Source organism: Apodemus sylvaticus, chromosome 8 (genome assembly GCF_947179515.1).
Source record: "Apodemus sylvaticus chromosome 8, mApoSyl1.1, whole genome shotgun sequence".
Lineage (NCBI taxonomy): Eukaryota > Metazoa > Chordata > Mammalia > Rodentia > Muridae > Apodemus > Apodemus sylvaticus.
In genome coordinates this window covers 101,739,295-101,750,068 of record NC_067479.1, presented here as the reverse complement: position 1 = coordinate 101,750,068, position 10,774 = coordinate 101,739,295, and positions in this window count along the sequence as shown.

Here is a 10,774-nt window from a genome sequence, read left to right as displayed (position 1 = left end):
ATTTTGTAGTTTTCCTTTATTGAAAAATAGAACCATTACTTATTTGAACTATCACATACTGTGTCACAAATAGAACCCCAGAGACAGGAGAGAAAGTACATGTTCCAAGATTCTGCTCTTGAGAAAGGTAAGGGTCAAATCAAGACCAACAAAGCGACATACTTTCAAAGTTTTCAAAACTCAGAGACATATTAAAATTTACTTGTTGAACACAAACTCTTGAAAGACACCTTGCTCAAAATGAGAGATTAGGACCCCTCTCAAGGATATGTTAAGTCTGTTGATCCTGTTTATTTGAGTCAACAGAGAATCAAAATGCAATATGTGTTCATCTACATGTACCAAAGGCATACTGCGCAATTAATTTTGGTGCTGGTGGCAAGTGGATATCATAGTGGAAATGTCCAATGGATCTTAGGAGCATCTTTTTTAAAGTAAAATTTCCACTAGAGATCACTAGAAAGTGTTACTTGAAACTGTCATTCTCTCCTTCTAGAAAGATTTGGCACAGGCAGGGAAAACTTGGTTCTAATTTAATATGCCTGTTTATAGCTACTAAAGAAGAAAAGATCCATGCATGAAAACCTAGAGTAGCAATTTAAGACAGGAAAAAATGATACAAGGATCTGAATGGCCAAAAAATCCTCAAAGAAGAACAGATTGGAACCCTGACTTCATCTTCTGATATCTTGGGAGTGATTCTTCACTACACTAGCTGGGAGGGGTGTTAACATGACATTTTTAAAGTCGGCTTCAACAGTTATAAATCATAGCAGTCTCATGGAAGGCTGCTCAAAGGGCACAGAAAGAAAACCAGAGTGAGAGGAAGAGATGTTTCTGCTGCTACTGCTGTCATTTGAACAGCACCAGCAGCTGGGCTAATTACTTCTTGCAGGGAGGCACCAGCACAAAAGATGACTTTTTTTCAACAAGAGCCTTGCTGATGTTTTTCTCTGCTCAAGCCCAGACAAGATAAACAATCATCTGTTAAAACAAAACAGAAAGTAAAATGATCTTCAATTATAGAAGTTTTTTCATTAACATACAAATGCCTTCAAGAGGGGGGGGGTGAGGTCTTGACAGGATTAGAAGAGGCAACTCTGAATGGAAGCAGTCAAGAGAAGAATGGGAGGAGTGAGGAGCTTCTCATCCAGCAGAAGCCAGAGCTGGTGGAACAGCTCCAAAGTATTCAGTCAGAAAGGCCGAGGCTGCCAGTCTGAGCTACTAGACTATGGAGTGCTCTGTGGGGCTCGGATCTGTAGTTTCCACCTGTCGTGAAGTGCTAAAACAAATGAGAAATCATGGATTTTACCTCCGTTGCAGTGACCACTGATGCCTCCACAAGCTGATGAGTCTAGGAACAACAATGGAACAGAAATGAAGAGGGAGAAAAGGAAGAGAGAGGGGGAGGGATAGAGTCTGTTCTTTTAGAACTTAATCTCTGAGGTGTGAGACCATTGTGTCTAACATAGTCCAGTCCTAGTAGAGTGTGTCTTTGGGGGGGGGGGCTCTATAAAGATATAATTACCAGGCAACAGGGGTTGAATGAGCCTGTTCTCCATTGTAGTGCAGTCAGCCACTAAGTAGATGAACACCGACTATTGAATTGAAGTCCACTCAGCTAAAGAGGGTTTGGTGTATGGGACACAAGTCCCAAAGCTCTCTGGAACCTATACATTCTCTTCAGCCATCCCTACTCCCAGTGGCTACTTTCCTAGTCTAAAGAAACTGATATACTCCTAGAAGCATTCCAACCACAGAAACTACCTTCGTACAGTCTTCCAGTAAACACTCATCCTTTTACAAAGTGATCTTAAATTATAAGTAGAACTCTACACTCTTCCTTCCCTCTGAGTACCCTATATTAGACCCTTCTAGCCTCCCCACAGAGCTAATTGAAGATGATGTGAATCAATAGAGTTTTACATATTGGTTTAGTCATTTTCATTCAGAGGTAAAGCTACAATAAAGAGATGGGTGGCTTCTACATCCCAATGTTTACCCACAGGGAAAAGACTAGCTCAGCAAGTATACTCCATGGACATTGCCTTTGGGTGAAAGACAGCATTAGTGGGTAGAAGGTAGAGAAACACAGTTGTTTCCTACCAAGAGGATTCTGGACCCAGGCACATACAAACTTGTATGACAATCTCAGCCAAGAATAAGAGAAAGGGAACATCAAACAGCAGAGAAATGACCTATCAAATGTAACAGTACCCAGGCCAGACATCTAGCAAGCTCAGCAAGTCCCAAGTGTAACAGTCCACAGGTACTAAGATGTAGACAAATACATGCACTGTCATGCTCTAGTCATCCGAGTCAGTATGGAACCCACCTACTTTGCACATGGATGAGCACTAGTCTCAGATTTGGATGGATGGGCCTTCAAGAGAGGTTACCTGGGACCTCTTTCTTCCTGATACAGAGGGTATAGGTGACACAATCGATGTTTTGACATCAACATCATTTAGCAATAGTATCCACTGGAATTTACATTCACTCTTTCAACCCTGAATTTCTGCTATTGGATACTTACTAATAACAGCTGAAGTATGCCTTCACATTGATCAGGAAAGAGGGATGCCACTGAAAACAGGGAGGATGCATCCCATCACTACAAAGCATGAGTTCCGAGGACTTTAGACTCCACTTCCCTTTTGTTCCTCTTTGAATTCTTTCCTTCTGTTTTTTTTTCCAGTTATGGTCATGCTAGTTGTTATTTCTTCCCCCTCTTTGCTTATCTCTCTCAGTCTCTACATTCCCAGCTCCCTCTTTTAGGAACTTCTTCCACCTTCTTCTTCAGTTCTGCACAATCCTGTTACACCTCACTAAGGTTGCAATCTACTATGTCCAGATAGCTCCTCTGAGCTCAGTGCAAAATGGAGGACTCACTTATCCCATCGAGGCTCCCTATTTTCTGCCTGATCTGGGAAGACCAACCCCTAATCTTCTACCTGAGGAAAGTCACATAGTCCCTGGCAAACATCCAAGTTCAACCTCTTCTTGCCCAATAAAAATCTGCCCAGCAAGTACCTTAGATACCTGGAATATCTCTCCACATACAAATGAGGTATTCACAGTACTTTAAACTCTAGGCAATGATTTTACATTCACCCTGAAAACTCCTTCCAACTTCCCAAGGTTCATATATAGCCTTTTGGTCTAAAAGAGCTGAAACACTAAAATGTTCAGAGGAGGCTTTCCTCACAGACATCCCCTCCCCTCCACTTCCAGCCTTATGTGCAGAGGTGCCTGGACACCCTGAAGGAGGAAGTAGAGGATGCAGAACCACAGCTGGTCCCCAAAAGATATGCTACATCTCCCTTTCAGCTATGCATAGGATCCATGGCATCCTAACCTCTCAAATCCTCATGCCCTTCCACATGGCTCTGTCCTCCAGGTTTTTATGCTAGCAGAAAAAAAAAAACTAGAGAGAAAATCTGTAGTTAGTCAGTAGTATTATTACTTTACCTTGTCAGGCTCCTCAAACTTACACCTAATGTCCACCTTTCTTTCTCCTGGATGATCACTTCTCATGAAGCCACAATTATTTACACTATATTTGGAATCCATTCAGGATGTTGTTTGATGGACCACTGATGAAAAACGTAAGGACACTAGCATGTGTCTCATTGTGCCCAGATATGGGAGTACAAAGAATTCAATACAGCAACCTCTGTCTCCTAATGCTGCCTTCACTATACTTTCACACTGAAAACCTTTGGAAACATCACTTTTCTTCAGGTCTATAAATATAACATGTATTTTAAAATATGTAGAATTTATTAGGTGGTCAAGAGAGATGATGTAGTTGTATAGTCATCAAGAGATTCAAAATGTTTTAGATCCTCTCAAAGGATCACTTTCTTCACAATGTACTATTTTCCATTACTTTATTAACAACAAAAAAGGAAGATCCATGAAGGAGTCCAGCCATGATCACCTGTGACATCATTGTCATCATCGTCTTTTCTCATATTAAAAATTTCAGAAACCCTACCCTTATGGCTAAGAAGATATCAACATATGTACTTTTCCCTTACAACAGGTGTCAACAGCTTACCACAGCAAGGCTCCAAGGTTACTGCTGAAGCTTCTGGATTTCATCCAGTGTCATCTAGACTTCATGTACCATTGCCTGAAGATACCTTCATTTAGGTCTCAAAGACAATACCTATTACCCTTTCTGGGAAAAGATAGATAAGAAATGTATTATTAATGTAGAGCTCAATCTTGGTTGTCTTCAAAGTAGCTGTCAGTGGCAAAGAATGACAGGCAGGCCTCTGTAAGAAAGGGCAGATTTAAACAAACAAATAAACAAACATTCACTCAGTTTACTTAATTCTGTGCAGAGATCAGCAGTGGAAGCAACATTTCTACTAAGATCCACCAGATAATACCAGCCATATTGTTTTTTCAGCAGAGCACCTATGAGGTTCATACCCTGCCTTGTTTCTCCAGAAACCACAAGCAGAGCCCTGTAATACTGAGTATCACTTGAAAGAGACCTGTTCTATTTTAAGCCATATAATTCCCACTGTTCCCTGGGACTACTGGCTAGGACTAAGACTTTTTTGCTACTTCTGGGGTGTGGGAGAAAGTAGACAATCAAAATGAAAATGTCATATTTCTTCCTACAAATTTACAAAATGCAGGTGAGTTGGAAACTGGCCTTTTGAATATCTTCCAGAATATATCTGCATCTACAGTACAAGAAAGAAAAATGAAGCCAGATTCTTCTCCTGCTCTTTCACTGCAGAAACTGCTTTGTTTCTTTAGATTATTTTTTTCTTTTTCATGTAAGAAATAAAATCATTAACCACCCTGGAGCTCTCCCAGGACCACGTTAATTAATCTGATTTGGGACACTTGCCTTCCATTAGCAGTGGTAAGCTGGGAGCCAGCTTCAAACTCCTGAAATTGAAACCTATGCCATTTGCCTCTCATGCAAAGCCTCAAGGTTCACTGGTAAAATTGGGGACCTAGATTGGTCTTGTTCTTTCACTCAGGCAATTAATAATGTAGTGGGGAAAGCAATGCTTGTTTGCTAAGCTTCTGACAGAGCCACCAGCATTGTTAATCTTCTCCAACCTGCTGGGTTAGGGCACTTTTCCACAGGGTCTGTAGGGCAAGAGCTGAGGGGAAGTTTGCCAACATCCTATTTGCTCTGAGTAGAAAATTCTGGCTGGTTATTTGCATTAATAGACCAAATTCTCCTGGTATGCGTGGAGAACTTAATAATTTGCAGAATGGTTCTCTGATGTTAGCTCAGTTAACAGACATTGCTCAATATTTCTCAATGGCTTCTTCCTTCTAAAAATTAGGCAATAGGCAATAGATATGACCAGCCAATATGAAATCTGACTGACTTTATATATGATTGATCAAGTCAATTGTTAAATTCCAAGTTTCTCTTAGTTAGAGTTCTTTCTTCTTGGTGTGTCTATCTTCTTTAAAATTCCTAAAACAGTGGTACTGCTTACCACAAAAGCATGAGCATGCACATGCATGCACGCGAGCACACACACACACACACACACACTCAAGCACACACACACACACACACACACACACACTCATGCATGCATACACCTCCTTTCTTTTAGGCATGCCACGATTCCCACTTTAGGTGCCTTGACTTCCTGTTGTTCAAACACTGTAGTTTAAAATTTTGACGAGGTCTTCTGCATTATTGCTTATAAACACAGATGCCTTGCAGTGATAGAATATCATAATGTGGATAATTCATCATTTAGTTATCTATCCATTTTCTTCCTTTGGTATTTACAGCACTAAAATGAAATCTTTGTGTCATTTGTTTATTCCCTCCAGAAATTCCTAGGAAAGAGGTAAGATGGCTGGCTCATACGATATATATATTTTCAACGTCCTTGGGAATTAGAAATTTGTTTTATAAATTGGTTCTACTAATCTGTATTCCCACTAGCAGTGCAGAATTTTTCTACTGTGTTAATCAAACATGTTACCAGTCAATTTTTAGGAAATAACATTTCATTTTTATGTATTAATACATATTTTCTTGATTTTCTTTGAGTTTAAGCCTTTGCTGTTGGAGGGTTTTATTTTATTTTTTGTTCCTCTAGTTGTTTTGATTTTGCCCCTCTTTAAAGTGCTAGTTCATATATTTTGATCTAATTTTTCTTCTGCTCATTTATCATTTCCCAGGTTTATAAACATACTTGCATAAAATCCCTATATGATTCTCTTTCTTATATATATATATATATATATATATATATATGTATGTATTTTAAATTTTAGAAGAAGGTATATTCCATGTTTTAAAATTATAGCAGTTATCAATGTTTAGGGTCTCTATGTGAAGCCCTGGCTGTCTTGGAACTCACTGTATAGACAAAGCTGTCTTCAATCTCACAGAGAACCACCTGTGTCTGACTCCCATGTGCTGGGATTAAAGGCATTTCCCACCATATTTGGCCCCAGATAACATTCTTAAATATTGTGTTCTAAACTATTGGGGTTTTTTCATACTTCAGTTGTATTCCCTGACTTTATTTTTAAACTATTGCAAAACCAGTACACAGTTTATTTCCTACTTTCTCCACAGATCAGACATGATTAACCTGTTGTTCTAGAAAGATTAATTACTGCATCACCTGCTCCCTGTTTAGTGCCGTTCATTTATCATGTATCATGTGTCATGCTGAGATTAATGTAAAGACATGTTCCTACACTTTCTATGTGATATTCTATTCAAATAATTCCTGGCAAATATCACTCTTAATTACTGTGATTTCTGAAAAATTAGTTGTATGAGGCAGTCCAAAAAACATCCAGAAAAGTTCAACCCCCAATTGCTCTAAAATGTCAAGGATTATAGGATCCCAAGAGCTTAGTCACACCAGGATTTCAGGATCACAGAGGAGCTCTGACACACCCACAATCTCAGGATCACAGGATCACTGAATCACAGGATCACAGAGGCAAATAGACTCTAAGGAGTTCTAACACAACCGGGGTCTTAGACAGGACAGGCTCCAGTCAGAGAGAGCAAGGGTAGGTAGCACTACAGATAATGGCTATAGGCAAGCACAAGAACATAAGCAACAGAAACCAAGGTTAGGTGGCATCATCAGAACCGAATTCTCCTACCAAAGCAAGTCCTAGATATACCATCACACCAGAAAAGCAAGATTCAGGTTGAAAATCACAACTCATGATGATGAAAGAGGACTGTAAGGAGGATATAACTAACTCCCTTAAAAAATTCAGGAGAATACAGGTAAACAGGTAGAGCCATTAAAGAGGAAACACAAAATTCCCTTAAAGAATTACAGTAAAGCAAAACCAAACAGGAGAAGGGATTGAACAATACCATCCAGGATTTAAAAATGAAAATAGAAACAATAAAGAAAACACAAAGGGAGACAACCTTGTATATAGAAAACTTTGGAAAGAGATCAGGAGACATAAATACAAGCAAAAGAATACAAGAGATATAAGACAGAATTTCAAGTTCACAAGATATCATAGAAAACATTGATACAATAGTCAAAGAAAATGCAAAAGCAAAGAGATGCTAATACAAAACATCCAGGCAATCAAGGACAAAATGAAAAGATTGAATTTAAAGATGGTAGGTAGAGAAGAGATGGAAGATTCTCAACTTAAAGATCCAGTAAATATCTTTAACAGAATTATACAAGAAAACTTCCCTAACCTAAAGAAAATGATGCACATGAACATACAAGAAGCCTACAGAACTCCAAATAGACTGGACCAGAAAAGAAATTCCTCCTGTCACATAATAATCAAAACACCAAATGCACAAAAAAAGAAAGAATATTAAAAGCAGGGGAAGATGTCAAGTAAGACACACAAAGGCAGACCTATAAGAATTATAACAGACTTCTCATCAGAGATTCTAAAAGCCAGAAGATCCTGGGAAAACATCATACAGACACTCAGACAACATAAATGCCAACCTAGGCTACTTTACCCAGAAAAACTCTCTATTAATATAGAGGGAGAAATATTCCATGACAAGATGAAATTCCTACAATATCTTTCCACAAACCCAGCCTTACAAAGGATAATAGATGGAAAACTCCAAAAGGAGAAAAACTACACCCTAGAAAAAGGAAGAAAGAAATGTTTCAAAACCCCAAAAGAAGCTATGAAAACATAATTGCACCTCTAACAACAAAAAATAACAGGAAGCAACAATTTTTCATAATATCTCTTAACATAAATGGCCTCAATTCCACAGTAAAAATAAATAGACTAAAATATTGTATATAAAAACAGGATCCAGAATTTTGCTGCATACAGGAAACACACCTCAGTGACAAAGACAGACACTACCTCAAGGAAAAGGTTGGAAAACAATTTTTCAAGCAAATGATCACAATAAACAAGCTGAAATAGCTATTCTAATATCGAATAAAATCAACTTTCCTTCAAAAGTTATCAAAAAAGAAAAGGAAGAACACTTCATACTGTCAAAAGAAAAATATAAAAAGATGAACTCTCAATTCTGAACATACATGCTCCAAATTCAAGGGCACCCACATTCATAAAAGAACCTTTACCAAAGCTCAAAGCACATATTGTACCTCATACAATAACACTGGGAGACTTCAATACCCTGCTCTCATCAATGGACAGATCTTGGAAACAGAAACAAAACAGAGACACAGTGAAACTAACAGAAGTTATGGACCAAATGTACTTAACAGATATCTAAAGAACATATCATCCTAAATCAAAGGAATATACCTTCCTCTCAACACTTCATGGTACCTTCTCCAAAACTGAGCATATACTCTATCATAAAACAGGCCTCAAAAGATAGAAGAAGATTAAAATAATCCCATATATCCTATCAACAAGGACTAAGCCTGGTCTTCAATAACAAGAAAAACACAGAAAGCCCACATAGATATGGAAGCCAAACAGGATTCTGATCGATGATAATTTGGTCAAGAAAGAAATAAAAAAATAAATTAAAGACTTCCCAGAATTCAATGATAATAAAGGAACACTATACCCAAATTTATGGGACACAATGAAAGCACTGTCAAGACAAAAACTCATAGCTCTGAGTGCCTCCAAAAAGAAACTGGAGAGAGCATACACTAGCAGCTTAACAGCACACATGAAAGTTCTAGAATATAAAGAAGCAAATACACTCAAGAATAGTTGATGGAAAGAAATAATAAAACTCAGGTCTGAAATCAACCAAATAGAAACAAAAAGAACTATACAAAGAATCAACAAAATCAGGAGCTGATTCTTTGAGAAGATCAAAAAGATATATAAATGCTTAGACAGACTCAGAAAGCACAGAGTCAGTATACAAATTAATAAAATCAGAAAGGAAAAGAGAGACAAAACAATGGAAACTGAGGAATTGAAAAGAAAACATCAGATCTTACTACAAAAGCCTATACTCAACCAAATTGGAAAATCTAAATGAAATGGACAATTATATAGACAGATACCAGGTGCCAAAGTTAATTAAGAATGAGAAAAACCATTGAAATAGTCCAATAACCCCTAAAGAAGCAGTCAGTAAAAGTTCACCCACCAAAAAAAGCCCAGTAGCAGATGGGTTTAGTGTAGAAGTCTATAAGACCTTGAAAGAAGACCTAATACCAATATTCTTCAAACTATTCCACAAAATAGAAACAGAAGGGACACTACCCAATTCGTTCTATGAAGCCACAATGACACTTATGCCTAAACCACACAATGACCCAACAAAGAGAACATTAGACCAATTTTCTTTATGAACATCATGGCAAAAACAAAATTCTTGCCAAGCAAATCCAAGAACACATCTAAACATCATCCATCATGATCAAGTAAGCTTCATCCCAGGGATGCAGGGGTGGTTAAATATATTGAAATCCATCAAAGTAATCCACTATATAAACAAACTCAAAAAAAGCCACATGATGATTTCATTAGATGCTGAAAAAGCATTTGACAAAATTCAATACCCCTACATTATAAGAGTCTTGGAGAGATCAGAAATTCAAGGTGTATAATTAAACTTACTAAAATCAATATACAGCAAACCAGTAGCCAACATCCAACTAAATGGAAAAAAACATGAAGCACTCACACTAAAATCAGGGAGTAAACAAGGCTGCCCACTCTCTCCTTATCTATTCAATATAGTACTTGAAGTTTTAGCTAGAGCAATTAGACAAAAAAGGGGTCAAGGGATCTTTCCCAATTCTTTATCCTATAGAGGGCTAATATCCAATATATACAGGGAACTAAGAAATTATACTCCAGAGAATCAAATAACCCTACTAAAAATGGGATGCAAAGCTAAACAAAGAATTCTCAACTGAGGAATACTGAATGGCTGAGAAGCACCTAAAGAAATGTTCACCTTCCTTACTCATCAGAGTAAAATCAGAAAGGAAAAGAGGGACAAAACAATGAAAACTGAAGAATTGAAAAAAAAAAAAAAAAACATCAGATCTTACTACAAAAGCCTATACTCAGCCAAATTGGATCAGGGTAATACAAATCAAAACAACCCTGAGATTCCACCAGTCAGAATGACTAAGATCAAAAACTCAGGTGAAGCAGATGTTGGTGAGGATGTGGAGAAAGAGGAACACTTCTCCATTGTTGAAGGGATTGCAAGCTGGTAAAACCACTCTGGAAATCAATTTGGAGGTTCCTCAAAAAATTGGACATAGCACTACCTGAGGATCCAGCAATAGCACTCCTGGGAATATACCAAAAAGATTCTCCAACATATAACAAGGAC